Below are 18535 nucleotides of genomic sequence, written 5' to 3' on the forward strand. Positions count from 1 at the left end.
TGGCCACGGGTCCAAAACTTCCTCTCCCAGTGCTACCCTCTGGTACCTGCCGGAGAGGAAGGACCGGAACCACCGCAATACAGTGTCTCCAATGCCCAACCCCTCCAGGTGGTCCAGGAGGATACCGTGGTCAACGGTATCAAAAGCCGCTGAGAGGTTGAGGAGAACAAGGAAGGAGCATTCACCCCTATCCAGAGCCCTCCTCATATCATCTACCAAGGCGACCAAGGCCATTTCTGTCCCATGCCCAGGGCTGAAGCCCGACTGAAATGGGTCTAGATAATCAGTTTCTTCCAAGTGTGCCTTCAACTGCACCGCCACCACCCGCTCAATCACCTTGCCCCAAAATGGCAGATTTGAGACTGGGCGAAAGTTGTTCAGAACTTGAGGATCCATGGAGGGCTTCTTTAAGAGTGGTCTTATCACTGCCTCCTTGAGGGCTGATGGCATCACTCCCTCCTCAAGGGAGGCGTTCACCACTGCCTTGATCCCCTCACCCAGTCTCTCTCTGCAGCTCATAATAAGCCAAGATGGGCAAGGATCAAGTAAGCAGGTGGTCAGCCTTACAGATGAAAGCACCTTGTCCACTTCATCAGGAGGAAGAAGCTGGAACCGATCCCACAAAACCGGTTTGCCACAGGCCACCTCTTGCTCACTAACTGTATCCACAGCGTGCAGAGCAACACACCTAATCTGATCAATTTTATCTGCAAAGTGCCTTGCCAAAGCCTCACAGGAGGCCTTGGAATGCTCCAGTGGTTCCGGAGCCACAGGACCGACCAGGCTCCAGAACACTTGGAACAGCCTCCTGGGACAGCACTCTGCAGATGCGATGGAGGCAGCATAATATTCTTTTTTTGCTGCCCTCACCGCCACGTGATAGGCTGAAGATACAGCTCTAGCCCGTGTCTGATCGTCTTTGGAGTGAGACATCCGCCACCGGCGCTCTAGCCATCTCACCTCCTGTTTCAGAGCTCGTAACCGCGGATTGAACCATGGTGCAGTCCGAGCCCTGTTCAGGGGGAGAGGGCGTTTCGGAGCCACCTGATCTAATGCCCCAGTGATTGCGGCATTCCAGCCACCCACCAGGGTCTTGACCGAGTGGCCTTTGGCATGCCCCAGAGAATCCCCAAGTGCGTTCAGGAATCCATTTGGATCCATAAGACGCCTGGGGCGGACCATTTTAATGGGTCCTCCACCCCTGCGGAGGGGTTGTGGAACCGAGAAGTCCAACATCACCAGATAGTGATCTGACCATGACAAGGGGGTGGTGGATATACCCCCGACTTCCAGATCACTCCCCACTTCTCCAGAAACAAACACAAGGTCTAGTGAATGACTGGCTACATTGGTGGGCCCAGTTAGAATATGGTGCAGCTCCCAGGAGGCCATGGTCTCCATGAAGTCCCGAGGTGCTCCTGTGAGGATGGCCTCCGAATGTACGTTGAAGTCCCCCAACACCTGTAAGTTAGGGGACTGTATACGCACATCAGAGACCACCTCAAGCACCTTGGCCAGGGAGTCAGTCGCGCAGCGGGGTGGACGGTACACGAGCAGAATCCCCAGACTGCCCTTCGGGACCAACCTCCAGTACATGCACTCAGCAACCTTGGTCTCCCGGGGAGGGGGTCTGGTGAAGACCAAGGACTCTCGGTAGATAACAGCCACTCCCCCTCCCCGATCCCCAGCCCTCGGCTGCTGTGCATACGAAAATCCGGCTGGACACATGTCTGCAAGGGTTGGAGCAGCAGCCTCGGCCAGCCAGGTCTCCGTAATACATGCCAGGTCTGCACCCTCATCCAGGATCATGTCATGGATGAGGGAGGTTTTCTGGGTAACAGACCTGGCATTGCGGAGCAGCAAACGAAGGCCAGAAGATGGGGTCACGCCTCCCCCAGCCATCCTTTGGCTCTGGACAGGCCTGGAGCAGGGGACAGATACTACACATCTGTAGTATCTGTAGTAATAAATTATATATAAACTATATATAATTTATAGTATAAATATAAATTATATTTATACTAATTGGAGATGCTGCTCGCCTTTGAAGCACATACATGAATATTAAGGCATCATGTACTATTCAATCCACCCAGAGCATGCTTATTATTGTTTGGATTAAAGATACGATAAATATTTTATTGCTGTATTATTTATTTATTAGATTTGTATACCACCCAACTGGGAAATGCCCTCAAGGTAATTTACCATAATAAAGAACAAACAGCGAAAACATAGTAACAAAAATAATACAATATTAACCATTAAAGTTATTAAAACATATTGAAAACATTGACAAGACAGCAGTAAAACTAATAATCAAGCAACAGATTAAATATTAAATGCCTTCTTAAAGATGAAGGTTTTACCCTGGCATTTAAATGTATACAATGGAGATGCCAGGCAGATCCTCATGGGAAGGGCATTCCACAGAGTGGGTGTGGGGAGCACTAAATAAATAAAATAACCGACCAGCTAACCTTCCATTTCAGATGCCTATGGACTGAGGTCACCTGGTGAATTCTAGGGTTGGTTACGGATTTTGCAGTTCCATGTTTCAGGCATTGTTTCCCCTGGTAAAAATGAACTGCGAAATATTAAAATAAATTTGTTTTTCTGTTTGTTTTTGCAAAATTACGTTTTTTGTGCAATGACAAAATTGTGCAATGGTGCAATTTAAATTAGTGGGGAATTTGAAAGAGGCTGCAGCCCCAGGTCTTGGTGGGGACAAACCAACTCCCAAACCAACCCAATCAGGGAGAGTAGTGGAGGAAGGGGGTAGATATACTTTGGTGAAATGCAGTTTTCAGTTATTCCCCTAGCTGTGTCTTTGGGAGGGGGCTGGTGTGGGTAGATGATGGTGCATGCACTCTCATGTGTGGATTCCTAGTAAGGATGGAAGAAAGTCCCTTACCTGGTCCCACAGCTGTTTTCTGTGGGAGGGGAGGCGCTTCGGTTCTCCCCCTGAAATTCTTGGTGGGGGGGAGGCGTCCCATCCCTTGCCATCAAAATTCTGGCCCGGGGGGAGCGCCCCATCTCCCTGGCCATGAAATAAAAAAGTTATGGGGAAAAAAAAAACGTGATAGGCTACGTAAAACGTTACGTAGCCTATCACTTTTTTTTTCCCCATAACTTTTTCACGTTTTTTTTTTCCCCATAACTACGTAACGTTTTACATAGCCTACCATGGCTAGATTTTCAAAGTCAGCTGTGATAGAATATGTAAATCTTTACGTAGCCTATCACGGGTGACTTTGAAAAAAAGAGCGCGTACACAAATGGCGGCGCCCATGGGCGCCGCCATTTGCGTTCCTTATTTAGGCACGGGTAGTCTACGTAAAGATTTACGTAGACTATGGCGAAAATAAGGGCAATGCAAATAGCATTGCCCTTATTTTCGACGTAGTCTACGTAAATCTTTACGTAGACTACCCATGCCCAAATAAGGAACGCAAATGGTGGCACCCATGGGCGCCGCCATTTGTGTACGCGTTTTTTTTTTTTCAAAGTCAGCCGTGATAGGCTACGTAAAGATTTACGTAGCCTGTCACGGCTGACTTTGAAAATCTAGCCGTGATAGGCTACGTAAATCGTTATGTAGCCTATCACTTTTTTTTTTTTTAACTTTACTGGGAAATGGTGGCGGCAGCAGCCAGTCAGAAGACCGGCCGCCGCCCCCGCCCCCGCCGAAACGCCGCCAGGACCCGCCGCTGAGAGGGACATTCGAAAGAGGTAAGTCCCATCCCGGGGGGGGGGACAGGGGGGTGGAGAATTTCCCCACCAATTTTGGGGGGCCAAATGCATTGGCATTCGTCCCCCTGGAGATTTGTGGAGAAATTCTCCGCCATCCCTAATTCCTAGGAGCTGTTCCTTCAATTTATTTGATTTTGCTTATGTTTGCAGCAGGGGCAAGCATAAAGCTGGCAGTGCTGCTAGAACTCCTGCAAGCTCTCCATCTCTCACCCACAAGAGGCTTGGGCAGACCACCACAGGGGAGATGGGGTGAGGGAAGTATGGGTACACTAGGTGGAGGTTTCCAGCATTCAAAAATCAGTGGCCCTTCTGGGCTAGGCACCAACCATGTTCATTCAAGATACATTCAAAATACTCATTTAGTGTGTGCTAGAAATACACAAAAGCAGATTAAAAAATAACCTCTTCCAGCCTGCCTGCCAGGTGATGTGTGTACTGAGTCATAGAGAGGCTGAGAAGGTGATTCTTCTGAATAAGGGTTGTTTTGCACCTCAAAGAAACCAGCAGCAGAGATTAGGGATAGTGACCTCTGCTTCAACACTTTCCCTTCTGAGTTTGGTCTGAGTTTCTGGGAATATCAAATTCAACCTGCACCTAGCACACAATGCAGGGCCAACCTGCCTGGACTTCGGTGGGTGGGATGCCCTCGAGGGGGGCTGGGACGGGCCCAGATGTCACACACATCTGTGGAAACAGAGAGAAGTTATAGCTCCTTGCTTTGGGAGTTTGGTGGAAAACATCAAATTTCACCTGTGCCTAGCACACAAGCCAGTGCATTTTGCATATGTGAATATGACCATTCACAAAAATGTGCATTTTCACGTGTGCACAAATATGCACATTCTTGTGATCGCCATTTTATTTCTCAAAAAATCTTGACTCTGAAGCTCAACAAGGCCACTGGGGAGAGTGCAGGCCATTTGCTGAGCACAGGTAGGGGGAAAGCCAGGGCAGGTGCTCGGCCAGCAGGGTTCAGGAGTGTGGGCAGGAGCAGGTCCTCCAGATTCCCAGACTGAATCAGGCACCCATGCCATCCCTAGAAATCCTTCCCAAAGTATCTTTATACAAATTTCTTCCTCAGTGAAACCAATGAATTAGTCATTTCTTATTATCTGTACAGTTCATGTGGAGTTCCACATTGCTTTCTGTTCATCAGTGTGTGTGTCCCCATATACATTGGGTAGGATCCAGACTTAGTCATACTTAGAGTATACCCACAGAAATCAATGGGAGATAGCACAGTAAAGTCCTAATGACCTACCCCATCCCAGTACAGGTAAGTCAGGCCCAGGCAGTTGTACATCCCCGATGTTCAGATTGGGGATAACAGCGGGGGATGCAGCTTGGCTGGACTTGGCCACCAGCAGCAGAACCCCTGCTGTTATCTCCAACCTGAGATCAGAGGTAACACTGGGAGATCTGGGGCAATGGGATTCAACTGTGCTGAGATGAGCAGCTGCCACTCTTCCCAGTGGAGGTGAGTACCACTCCCTGGCAATCAGGATGTATGAGAATTAGGGTTGGTGGAGAATTTCTCCCCGAAACTTCGGGGGGCCGAGCGCCAACGTGTTCGGCCCCCCAAACAAGTTTCAGGGAGAAATTCTCTGCACCCCCCCACACCCCGCACCCCCCCCCCGGGACGGGACTTTGCAGATCTAGCCGTGATAGGCTACGTTAATCGTCACGTAGCCTATCACGGGGGCGTGTTTTTTTTTAACTTTTTAGTTTGCAGCCGGGCGAGGCGCCTCCCCCCCGGCCTGAATTTCATCCAGGCGAGGCGGGAAGCCTCCCCCCCCAGCCTGAAATTCGGGGGAAGAGCAGCGAAGCACCTCCCCCCCACCGCGAAAAGCTGCGAGACCAGGTAAGTGACTTTCGTGCACCCCTAATGAGAATTTTCTTTTTGCTCACAAAACATGCAAGCATGCCCTGTTGGAAGCCCTGGATGGAAGCACAATCATGTGTCCATTGAAAATATTTGTAAATCATGGGGCATGTGCTTGCATTCATCTTCTTCCCGATTCCCAGTTCGATGTGCGCAAATTTTCTAAATGGCACAGATTTCCTCTGTAGACTGAATCAGCATCGCTTTACCTATGGAGGAAAGTTGTGCACACTGGGGGAAATGTACACAAATCTCCCATTTGACTGCTGCTCAATTTGCACAAGTTTCCCATTTGTGCAGAGCGAGCAGAGATTGCAAACATGACTCAGGCACAAGGTGAGTGGCTAGATAATATATAGAGAAACCTGGTGATCTTGAACAGCGCTTGTTTGCCCATCCCCACAGATAGCAGCAGAGATGGGGAAGCAGCGGACAAGTCTCTTTCTCTCTCTTGGGAGGAGGCATGGTACTCCATGACTCCTTCCAGAATGTAGAGGGGGAAAGGATGTGACACAGTCCACTGGGGGCCTGGGGGAGGGTAATCCATTCAACCCTGTACTAGGTAATAAGTCAGTGTGTTTGATCCAGCTCTCAGGCAAGAGGGAGTCCACTCATGCAACAGGACTTCTGCTCACACAGTGAGATTCCCTGTCCTCTCCCACAGGTAAGGATGTGCAAATCAGCAAGGCTAAATCTCTCTGAAGTTTTCTGAATTCCATCTTGAAGCTCATTCAGATTTGAGTCCATAGCAGATTGCAAGCTTCAGGGATTCTTTTGGTGAGAAAATCTGCATGTATTCTTTTTTTTCAAATGTGTGCACCTATTGTGCGCATCTTTGAAATGTACATTTTAGTCTCCCATTGATTAAAGCATATGTGTATGCATTTTTCAAAAGTATAATGTTTAATGCCCATTTTTCAAATGTGCACATGCTGCCAAACATATTTTGTGGGGTCTGTGAATCACATTTCAAGCTCAGAAATGTACAGACTTCAACAGTGGATTGCATCTGATAGCATGTTCCATCCAGGTGTAAATCCTAGGGATGGCAGAGAATTTCTCCCCGAAACTTCGGGGGGCCAAGAGCCAACATGTTCGGCTCTTGGAAATCCTCCGCACCCCCCCCCCCGGGACGGGACTTACCTTCGCCGAATGTCCCTCCCGGCGGCGGGTCCGGCCGGCGGTTCGTCGGGTGTTCGTGTGGGGCGGGAGCGGCAGCTGGTCTTTCGACCGGCTGCCACCGCCACCATTCCAATAAAAGAAAAAAAAAAATGCCCCCTGATAGGCTACGTGACGATTAACATAGCCTATCATTGCTAGATTTGCAAAGTCAGCCGTGATAGGCTATGTCAATCGTCACGTAGCCTATCACGGGTGACTTAAAAAAAAAAAAGCGCGTACGCCATTCCCATTCCTTATTTGGTTTTCCTTGTGAATCCCTCTTTTAGCCAGAGGAACTGGTTACAGAAGATCCAAATCCCTATCAGGTATCTTGTAGCTTATTAGTTTTGGACATTTAGAGTACTTATCGATGGGACCTTCTCAAACTGGAGAGAGGTAACGAGTGGGGTACCACAGGGCTCAGTCCTGGGCCCAGTGCTCTTCAACATTTTTATGAATGACTTGGAGGAGGAGGTGCAGGGAATGCTGATCAGATTTGCAGATGACACAAAATTGGGCAGGATAGCTAATACTTTGGAAGACAGAAACAAAATTCAAAGTGATCTGGATAGACTGGAGCGCTGGGCAGAAAACAACAGAATGACATTTAATAGGGATCAATGCCAAGTTCTGCACCTAGGAAAAAGAAACCAAATGCAAAGTTACAAGATGGGGGATACGTGGCTCAACAACACTACAAGCGAGAAGGATCTTGGAATTGTTGTCGATCACAAGCTGAATATGAGCCAACAGTGTGATGTGGCTGCAAAAAAGGCCAATGCTATTTTGGGCTGCATTAATAGAAGCATTGCTTCCAAATCCCAGGAAGTACTAGTTCCCCTCTACTCAACTCTGGTTAGGCCTCCTCTGGAGTACTGTGTCCAGTTCTGGGCACCACACTTTAAGAAGGATGAAGACAAACTGGAGAGGGTTCAGAGGAGGGCAGCAAAGATGAAACTGGAAACAAAGCCCTATGAAGAGAGACTGAAAGAACTGGGCATGTTTAGCCTTGAGAAGAGAAGACTGAGGGGAGATATGATAGCGCTCTTCAAGTACTTGAAAGGTTGTCATAGAGAGGAAGGCCAGGATCTCTTCTCGATCATCCCAGAGTGCAGGACATGGAATCTTGGGCTCAAGTGACAGGAAGCCAGATTCTGGCTGAACATCAGGAAAAACTTCCTGACTGTTAGAGCAATATGACAATGGAACCAATTACCTAGGGAGGTGGTGGGCTCTCCCACACTGGAGGCCTTCAAGACGAGGCTGGACAGCCATCTGTCAGGGATGCTCTGACTTGGATTCCTGCATTGAGCAGGGGGTTGGACTCAATGGCCTTGTAGGCCCCTTCCAACCCTACTATTCTATGATTTTATGATTCCATGACATGATGCTGTGGGCCCTAACACTCATTCAGGATTAAATTTAGGATGGTCACTTCTGAATCTCCCCAAAAAGAAGAAATGCATTATCAGAAAAAGAGGACAAAAGAGGACAACAATTTGCATTACATTTGCAGATGCTCATTTATATGTCTAGGTGCAATTTTATACATGATTATTTTGATTTAAAAGGAAAGACAGTACATCTCACCATGGGGAAGGAAACGGCAACCCACCCCAGTACTCTTGTCATGAAAACTAAATGGATCAGTACAACAGAGATATGTCAGTATACCATCAGAAGATGGGGCTCCCAGGTCGGAAGATGGTCAAAATGCTACTGGGGAGGAACAGAGGATAAGTTCAACTAGCCCCAGATGTGATGACGCAGCTAGCTCAAAGCCGAAAGGATGGCTAGCAGCCGATGGTGCTGGTGGTGAACGACAAATCCGATGTTCTAAAGATCAACACACCATAGGAACCTGGCATGTAAGATCTATGAGCCAGGGCAAATTGGATGTGGTTATTGGGGAGATGTCAAGATTAAATATAGACATTTTGGGTGTCAGTGAACTGAAATGGACTGGAATGGGCCACTTCACATCAAACAACCACCAGATCTACTACTGTGGACAAGAGGACCACGGAAGAAATGGAGTAGCCTTCATCATTAATAATAAAGTGGCTCAAGCAGTGCTTGGATACAATCCAAAAAATGACAGAATGATCTCAATTCGAATTCAGGGTAAGCCATTTAACATCACAGTGATCCAAATATACGCCCCAACCACAGATGCTGAAGAAGCAGAAGTAGATCAGTTCTATGAGCATCTGCAGCACCTACTGGATATTACGCCAAACAAAGATGTTATTTTCATTATAGGAGACTGGAATGCTAAGGTGGGTAGTCAAATGACACCTGGAATTACAGACAAGCATGGTCTGGGAGAACAAAATGAAGCAGGACATAGGCTGATAGAATTTTGCCAAGACAACTCACTCTGCATAACAAACACTCTCTTCCAACAACCTAAGAGAAGACTTTATACATGGACTTCACCAGACGGTCGACACCAAAATCAGATTGACTACATCCTTTGTAGCCAAAGGTGGTGGACATCTATGCAGTCGGTAAAAACAAGACCTGAAGCTGATTGTAGTTCAGATCACGAACTTCTTATTGCACAATTTAGAATCAGATTAAAGAGAATAGGGAAGACCCACAGATCAGTTAGATATGAGCTCACTAATATTCCTAATCAATATGCAGTGGAGGTGAAGAATAGATTTAAGGGACTAGATTTAGTAGATAGGGTCCCAGAAGAACTATGGACAGAAGTTTGCAACATTGTTCAGGAGGCGGCAACAAAAAACGTCCCAAAGAAAAAGAAAACCAAGAAGGCAAGAAGGCTGTCTGCTGAGACACTGGAAGCAGCCCAAGAAAGAAGGAAAGCAAAAGGCAACAGTGATTGGGGGAGATATGCCCAATTAAATGGAAAATTCCAGAGGTTAGCCAGAAGAGATCAGGAATTATTTTTAAACAAGCAATGCGCGGAAGCGGAAGAAGATAATAGAATAGGAAGGACAAGAGACCTCTTCCAGAACATTAGAAACATTGGAGGTAAATTCCAGGCAAAAATGGGTATGATCAAAAACAAAGATGGCAAGACCTAACAGAAGCAGAAGAGATCAAGAAAAGGTGGCAAGAATATACGGAAGATCTGTATAGGAAGGATAATAATATCAGGGATAGATTTGACGGTGTGGTCAGTGAGCTAGAGCCAGACATCGTGAAGAGTGAGGTTGAACGGGCCTTAAGAAGCATTGCTAATAACAAGGCAGCAGGAGATGACGGTATCCCAGCTGAACTGTTTAAAATCTTGCAAGATGATGCTGTCAAGTGATGCACGCTATATGCCAGCAAATTTGGAAAACACAAGAATGGCCAACAGATTGGAAAAAATCAACTTATATCCCCATACCAAAAAAGGGAAGCACCAAAGAATGTTCAAACTATCGAACAGTGGCACTTATTTCACATGACAGTAAGGAAATGCTCAAGATCTTGCAAGGTAGACTCCAGCAATTCATGGAACAAGAATTGCCAGATGTACAAGCTGGGTTTAGAAAAGGCAGAGGAAATAGAGACCAAATTGCCAATATTCACTGGATAATGGAGAAAGCCAGGGAGTTTCAGAAAAACATCTATTTCTGTTTTATGGACTATCCTAAAGCCTTTGACTGTGTGGATCATAACAAATTGTGGCAAGTTCTTGGTGGGATACCAAGACATCTTGTCTGCCTCCTGAGGAATCTGTATAACGACCAAGTAGCAACGGTAAGAACAGACCACGGAACAACGGACTGGTTTAAGATGGGGAAAGGAGTACGGCAGGGTTGTATACTCTCACCCTATCTATTCAACCTGTATGCAGAACACATTATGCGACGTGCTGAGCTTGATGAAGCCAAGGCTGGAGTTAAAATCGCTGGAAGAAACATTAACAATCTCCGCTATGCAGATGACACCACTTTGACGGCTGAAAGCGAGGAGGAGCTGAGGAACCTCATGACGAAGGTGAAAGAAGAAAGTGCAAAAGCTGGGTTGCAGTTAAACCTCAAAAAAACCAAGATTATGGCAACCAGCTTGATTGATAACTGGCAAATACAGGGAGAAAACGTGGAGGCAGTGACAGACTTTGTCTTTCTAGGCGCAAAGATTACTGCAGATGCTGACTGCAGCTAGGAAATCAGAAGACGTTTACTTCTTGGGAGGAGAGCAATGACAAATCTTGATAAAATAGTGAAGAGCAGAGACATCACACTGACAACAAAGGTCCGCATAGTGAAAGCAATGGTATTCCCCGTAGAAACCTATGGCTGCAAAAGCTGGACCCTAAGGAAGGCTGAGTGAAGGAAGATAGATGCTTTTGAACTGTGGTGCTGGAGGAAAATTCTGAGAGTGCCTTGGACTGCAAGAAGATCAAAACAGTTCATCCTCCAGGAAAGAAAGCCAGACTGCTCACTTGAGGGAAGGATATTAAAGGCAAAACTGAAGTACTTTGACCACATCATGAGAAGACAGGATACCCTGGAGAAGATGCTGATGCTAGGGAAAGTGGAAGGCAAAAGGAAGAGGGGCCGACCAAGGGCAATATGGATGGATGATATTCTGGAGGTGACAGACTCGACCTTGGGGGAGCTGGGGGTGGCGATGGCCAACAGGAAGCTCTGTCGTGGGCTGGTCCATGAAGTCACGAAGAGTCAGAAGCGACTGAATGAATAAACAACAACATCTCACCATAGTGTGGAAGACTGTGACCAAGCGACCTGTGTGCCTGCTTGTTGAGTGTGATGTCCAGGTGCTAACTCTTGATGAGTGGAAATTCTTTATCTTTGAACTGGAGTTAGATAGGGCAGCCCTTCAAATAGAGGATGGTCCTCCATAAAAGAGGACAGATGGCAACCATTCTCAAATTCTATGTGATGTGAAAGCTCAATTTTGTGTTCTCACAGTATCTTTCTTCTTCATTTTCTTCTTCTTCTCCTCATCCTCCTCACTCCTCCTCCTCCTGCCTCTCCCCCTCTTCCCTCTCCTCCTCCTCCTCCTCCTCCTCTTCCTCCTCTAAAAGCAGTTGTGCAGCTAGAATCAGGGTCACAGCAGAAGGAGAGGGGGTCAAACTCTTCACTCCCACACCATTACACTGATCCAAACCATCCATTTGAAGCTGCTATTGATTGCAGAAGGCAACACTTCCAGAATAAGGCTAAAATCCTTTCCTCCCTCTGTAGCTAATGGCAACTTTGGGGGAGGGGTTTAATCTGGGGAATTGGCACAGGGGCAAAGAGCTACTACCCACCCCCCATGCTGAATTGCCCCCGGCTGCTTTTTCAGAAAATTAAAGGAGTTGGAAATTCCAAAAATGGAGTTCCCATACCAAGTCTAATTTTATCCTTACTTAGGAGGTGTGTTTTGTACTGAGCGGATGAACATGACCCCTTCTTCTTGCCCCACCCCTTTCCTCCCAGCCATCACTTGTTGTTTGATGGTTTCCTGGCAATGGTGCAGTTTTGTCCCCATTCTAAGAAGTTGAAATACCTCTCCTAAGGCTTAGTTACTTGCAGTAAGATCTTTAGGGAGCAATCCTGTGCATGTTCAGACAGAAAAAGTTCAACAATTCCCAGCATGCCCCAGCCAACCATGCTTGCTGGGGCATGCTATGAGTTTTTCTTTCTAAACATGCATAGGATTGTCCCTAACCCTACAATATGCTATTTTGTTTTGTATTTTGTTTGTTTGTTTGTTTTGGTAGTTTTAACCCCAGCCCTTTGGACTTTGCCCCAGTCCACTTTGCCTTCAGCCCAGCCCATCACTGGAATGTGCCTCTGAGAGCATCTTTGAAATGGAATTTGGTCCTCAGGCTGAAAGAGTTCCCCCACCCCTGCTTTAGGAAGTGGGGAGAGCAACTGAATGAGGCCCTTGAGACATGAGACCCAAGAACCGAAATGGAAGTCAATCTGGGAAATTACCTCTTCTGAGAATTCTTCCGAAGCACCCCCCCCCCAACTTGGGTACTGCTTTTGCCAGTTGGGGCTGAAATTCAAAGCCATTTTTCCACCATCATTAATCATCCATTTAAGACTTAAAACTCTTCCTCTTGTGCAATATGTTGTGTGTGGGTGGGTGTGTTTAAACAGTCATGATTAATAGCTAAAGTATAAGGATAGGAAGTATAAATGCTGATATATATTGTTCATTTCATTATCTGTCAAGGCCAGAACTAATGGGTTGAGGTTACATTTAAAATGATGCCTGCATGGTACAATGCCAGCTTTAATGGAAGCAAGTTCCCATCTAATAAGCAAGCAGGAAGAAATCATTTACATTCACTGAAGAAGGAATCAGAGAGAGACTGCAGGTGTCCAACAAAGATGATGTTCCTGGTAATATTTGAGAATGGGAGTTTTAAAGTATGCCAAGGAATACATGACATTCAGGAATGGCATTAAAAATCAGCTGCAACATGGCTGAAGCAAAAATGTGTTTTCCGGATATATGCACTCCCATATTCATGAGGTGTGTGGTGTATCCATCCACATGGAAATACTAGGGTAGGTTGAGAGATGCATTGATTCTGTCCATCTTATTCCTGCAAGCCACAACAAATAAAAAGTCAGACACCAATAGATGAGTTTCAACAGACTAGAACTTTATTAAAGGGACATAGAATGAGAACTAGGGATGTACGAAAGTCACTTACCTGTTTGGGGATTATGCTGATGCTGGGGGGAAGGCGTTCCATCCCTCCCACCGGAATCCTGGCCAGGGTGGGAGGTGCTCCGTCCCTCCCCCCCCCCCGGAATCCTGGCCAGCTGGCTCCACTCCACAGGGATTCTGCAGAGCGGCTGGCCAGCTCCGCCAGCGGCCGGACATCCGGCCGCTGGTTAGCAGGGACGCAAATGGCGGCGGCTGTAGCCACCCCCATTTGCGTCCCTGCAGTCAGCCGTGATAGGCTACGTAAATGTTTATGTAGCCTATCACGGCTGATTAAAAAACAAAAACACACACACGTGTATGCAAATGGCGCAGCGCCCATGGGCGCCACCATTTGCATTCCTTATTTTGGCACATCTTAGTCTACGTAAATGTTTACGTAGAGTAAGACATGCCAAAATAAGGAACGCAAATGGCGGTGCCCATATTTGCGTACGCGCTTTTCTTTTTTAAAATCAGCCGTGATAGGCTACGTAAACATTTACTTAGGCTATCACGGTGTTTTTTTTAAATCTAGCCATGATAGGCTACGTAAATCTTTATGTAGCCTATCACGTTTTGTTTTTTGTTTTACCTGGAAATGGCAGCAGTGGCAGCCGGTTGGAAGACCGGCCGCCGCAGCCGCCGCCACCAGGAAGATTCGTCTAAGGTAAGTCCTGTCCCGGGGGGGGCGGGGGGGCATTCCACCACCGATTTCGGGGGGCTGAATGCGCTGGCTTTTGGCCTCCCCGAGATCTGTGGCAGAACTTTCGTACATCCCTAGCGAGAACATAAGAAGAGACCTGTTGGGCCAGACAAAAGGTCTATCTAGTCCAGAATTTGTTTGTTTGTTTCTTTAAACAAACCCTTAACGGCTTGGGGCCAGGTTACCTGAAGGATCGCCTCCTCCCATTTGTGCCTGCCCGGACCTTAAGGTCATCATCAGCGGCCCTTCTCCGTGAGCCCCTGCCAAAGGAAGTGAGGCAGGTGGCTACTAGGAGGAGGGCTTTTTCTGCTGTGGCACCCCGGCTCCAGAATGAGCTCCCTAGTGAGGTTCGCCTGGCACCTACATTGTATTCCTTTCGGCGCCAGGTGAAGACCTTTTTATTTTCCCAGGTATTTTGCATTTTAGCTTTCTAAATTTTTATCTTTGCTGTTTTAAATCTGTATTTTAAACTCCTGCACTGCTGCTAGGTTTTATTGTGGTTGTATTGTTATATTGTGGTTTTAATGTTCTATATATTTTAAATTGTTTTATTGTGTGTTGTTTGATTTTAATTTTTGTGGACTGCCCAGAGAGCTTCGGCTATTGGGCAGTATAGAAATGAAATGAATGAATGAATGAATGAATAAATAAATATTTCTATACTGCCCAATAGCTGAAGCTCTCTGCATTCCACAATGGCCAACCACGTGCCTATGCTTGCATAAAATGCAAGCTATTATGACCAGTGTGGAGAGGAGTGGTTATAGCTAGGATCAGTCTATTTCTTAAATTCTCTCTCTCTCTCTCTCTCTCTCTCACGCACACACACACACACACACACACACACTCACACACTCACTCACTCATGTATATATATGCAACAGAACCAAATGAGTTGGGATTTTCATAAATCTGACCTGCAGATTCTACAGAGGATCCTCCCACCCCAGTTGGGCAGATTCAGTGGACTTGCAAACCAATTTTCTAATTTTCCCAAATGTGCATAAATGTTGTTGTAGAAAAATAGGGATGGCAGAGAATTCCACCACGGATTTCAGTGAGGCCGAATGCACTGGCATTTGGCCCCCCGAAATCTGTGGCGGAATGGCCTCCCACCCCCCACCACCCCGCGGAATCCCCCCGGAACGAAACTTACCTGGGGTTCCGGCGGCAGCAGCGGCTCCGGCGGTGGCGGCAGCGGCTGGTCTTTCGGCCGGCTGCTGCGGCTGCCATTTGCGTCCTGCCAAGCTGCCATGATAGGCTATGTAAGTATTTATGTAGCCTATCACAGCAATGAGCAGGGACGCAAACGGCAGCCGCTACGCCGTTTCCACCGCTGCTCTCCCCGTGATAGGCTACGTAAGTATTTACGTAGCCTAACATGGTAAAGGCAGCTATGCAAATGGCCACTACACCATTTGTGTAGCTGCCTTTACCGTGTTAGACTATGTAAATAGTTACGTAGCCTATCACGGAAAGAGCAGCAGCACAAACGGCATAGTGGCCGCCGTTTGCGCTCCTGCTCTTTGCCATGATAGGATACGTAAATACTTACGTAGCCTGTCACGGGGAGAGCAGCGGTGGAAACGGCGTAGCGGCTGCTGTTTGCATCCCTGCTCATTGCTGTGATAGGCTACATAAATACTTACATAGCCTATCATGGCAGCCTGGCAGGATGCAAATGGCGGCTGCTACCGTGGCCGCCATTTGTGTCCGCAGCAGCCAGCCGTGGCCGGAACTCGAGCTGCGGGCGGAGCTGCCGCAGAGCAGAGCCGGCCCAGGGATGATTCCAGGGGGAGGGACAGAGTGCCTCCCCCCCCCCACGAATCCAAGCTGCAAAAAGGTAAGTCACTTTTGTACATCCCTATAGAAAAATACAGAAAACAAACAAACAAACAAAACCCAGCCATAATGTGCATTCCCCCCTTAGGCTAAAGCACCGAAAAGCACATTTTGAGGAATTTGCACATTTTCTCATGTGCAAAATTGTGCAGTTGCACATTTGTGTACATTTGGAAACTAAAAAACAAACAAACAAAACCCAGCCAAAATGTGCATTTCCCCCTTAGGCTAAAGCACAAAAATGCACATTTTGAGGAATTCACACATTTTCTCATGTGCAAAATTGTGCAATTGCACATTTGTGCACATTTGGAAAGGAAGGAAGGAAGGAAGGAAGGAAGGAAGGAAGGAAGAAAGAAAGAAAGAAAGAAAAAGAAAGAAAGAAACAAAGAAAGACCTTATTCCACTGATGAACAGACAAAAGAATGAAAGGCTCCTGGCTGTCCATGAAAAACAGGCAGAATGGATTGTACACAATCTGTACATTGTTATACATAGGTTTGTGTAAAGCGGCACATCAGCAAAGCAACAAGTAGGCCCTGGATCCACTGTGAATGCAGGCAGTCTTAAGGTAAAATTCATAAGAAAGAGATAAAGACTAAGAGTATTAAAAATATATATTTTAAGCTAAATGTTTTGGCTTCTATCCTCATCAGTAGCTATGGCGTGGGCGTGTGTGTATACACACACACACACACACAAATTCACAGTACAGTTAACATGAATTAAAAAAAACATAAGAAGCAAACCAAAAGGAATTCATTATGTGCAGTTCAATGAGATGTTGAGGTAGTCCATCTGATTGTTAAGAGCCAGTCCCATCGATGTAGTTAGTCTTGCACTGTAGAGCTACGTCCAAAGGTTTCTCTACTATGTCAGTTTTGCAAGTGTTCACCTTTAACACCATTCTGTCCAGTTTCACAGCAATTCACATTTTAAAAGAAAATTTAAATCTAAGCATATTTTATCTTTAAATACATACTTTCCAATGTATTTTTATCCCCCCTCTCTTTTAAAAAGAAAATTTAAGTCTAAGCAAGTTTTATCTTAAAATACATTTTCCAGTGTATTTTTTATCCTCCGTGTCCTTCTCTCTCTCTCTCTCTCTGAGAACTGCAACATAACATTCAAGAGGTACAAAAGTGGTGAATAACTAAGTTCCAACTCACACATTATTTGGGGAGGAGAAGTGGATCAGGTCAGTTTCTAATACTGCAGGTCAGAAAGACCACATTCCTCAAGTATTCCTTGTTATAACTAGGGCTGAGCCCAAAGTTCAGTTCTAATTGAGTGGATTAGAGGGAGGGTTGAAAAGATTCATGAAACCAACCCCACCCACCACCCCAATTACAGGGGGGGTTGCTGCCATTGCTGCCTGTTTGTGTGGTCCAGTCCTGGTTGCAGCAGCAATACCGCTCCCTGTCTGCATCACATTTTTCTTCAATGCTTCCTACTTGTATGGTGCCACAGTAATGTAGGGATGGCAGAGAATTCCACCACAGATCACGGTGAGGCCGAATGCCAGTGCATTCAGCCCCCCAAAATCTGTGCCGGAATGGACTGCCACCCCCCCGCCACCCCGCGAATCCCCCCCCAGGACGAGACTTACCTGGGGCGGATCTTCTGGGCAGTGGCGGTTCCGGCGGAGGCTCTGGCGGCGGATTTGGTGGCAGCGGCTGGTCTTCCGACCGGCTGCCGCCGCCGCCATTTGCAGGAGGTTTTTTTGCCGTAGGTTTTTTTTTTTTTTGCCATAGTCGCCGCCATTTGCGTATGCCTTTGTGTGTGTTTTTTTTTACCCAAACATTTTAGTCTAAAATGACTGGGTAAAAAAAAAAAGGCATACGCAAATGGTGGCGGCTACGGCCGCCGCCATTTGCATTCCTTCGTTTGGGCCATCTTAGTCTATGTAAATATTTATGTAGACAAAGACGGTGAAAATAAGGGGAACGCAAATAGAGTTAGCTACGCTATTTGCGTCCCTTAGTTTGGGCCGTCTTAGTCTACATAAATATTTACGTAGACTAAGACGGCCCAAACTAAGGAACGCAAATGGTGGCGGCCGTAGCCGCCGCCATTTGCGTACGCGGGTTTTTTTTCCCCAGAGCCCTCCACAGCCAGAAATCCGGCTGCGGACAGCTCTGGCCCGGCTGGGCCTGGCCGGCTGCTCCATGGAGCTGCTGCGGAGCACAGCCGGCCACGGAGGATTCCGGGGGGGGAGGAACGGAGCACCTCTCCCCCATCGAGGATTCCAGGGGGAGGGACGGAATGCCTCCCCCCCACCATAAACATAATCCGCGAAAGGTAAGTGACTTTCATACCTCCCTATAATGGTAGGAAGCACTGCAGATCTTAGTGTGCAGATAAATATCACTGGCTACATGGTGTTGTACTAGAGTCAAATCAGAGCCTTGTGGGTGAGAAGCACTGGAAGTAGGGATGGTACAGGGAGTCCAGTGGACTCCCCCATGCCCACACCCCCAAGCTATGCCGACCAAGCTCCTGCCCCTGTTTGACCCCTGTAATTGCACCTGTAATCTAGTTAATATGGCCCATTCACA

General features: G+C 46.9%; 1 protein-coding gene and 1 long non-coding RNA gene across 2 annotated transcripts in view; one reads left to right on the forward strand and one right to left on the reverse strand.

Moving 5' to 3' along the window:
• The window catches only part of LOC146346573 (uncharacterized), a 407876-nt gene that overhangs the window by 322904 nt on the left and 66437 nt on the right, over positions 1-18535 (forward strand). The gene's annotated exons all lie outside the window — the stretch shown is intronic.
• LOC146346574 (uncharacterized) overlaps positions 12903-18535 on the reverse strand; it is a 44898-nt gene continuing 39265 nt past the window's right edge. The window contains exon 4 of the long non-coding RNA XR_014789965.1: positions 12903-13325. This is a non-coding gene — a long non-coding RNA (uncharacterized LOC146346574). The remainder of the gene's footprint in view (positions 13326-18535) is intronic.

This window comes from Heloderma suspectum, chromosome 4 (genome assembly GCF_057233095.1).
Source record: "Heloderma suspectum isolate Gila_16-S chromosome 4, 16-S_ref, whole genome shotgun sequence".
In the NCBI taxonomy this organism is placed as follows: Eukaryota; Metazoa; Chordata; class Lepidosauria; order Squamata; family Helodermatidae; genus Heloderma; species Heloderma suspectum.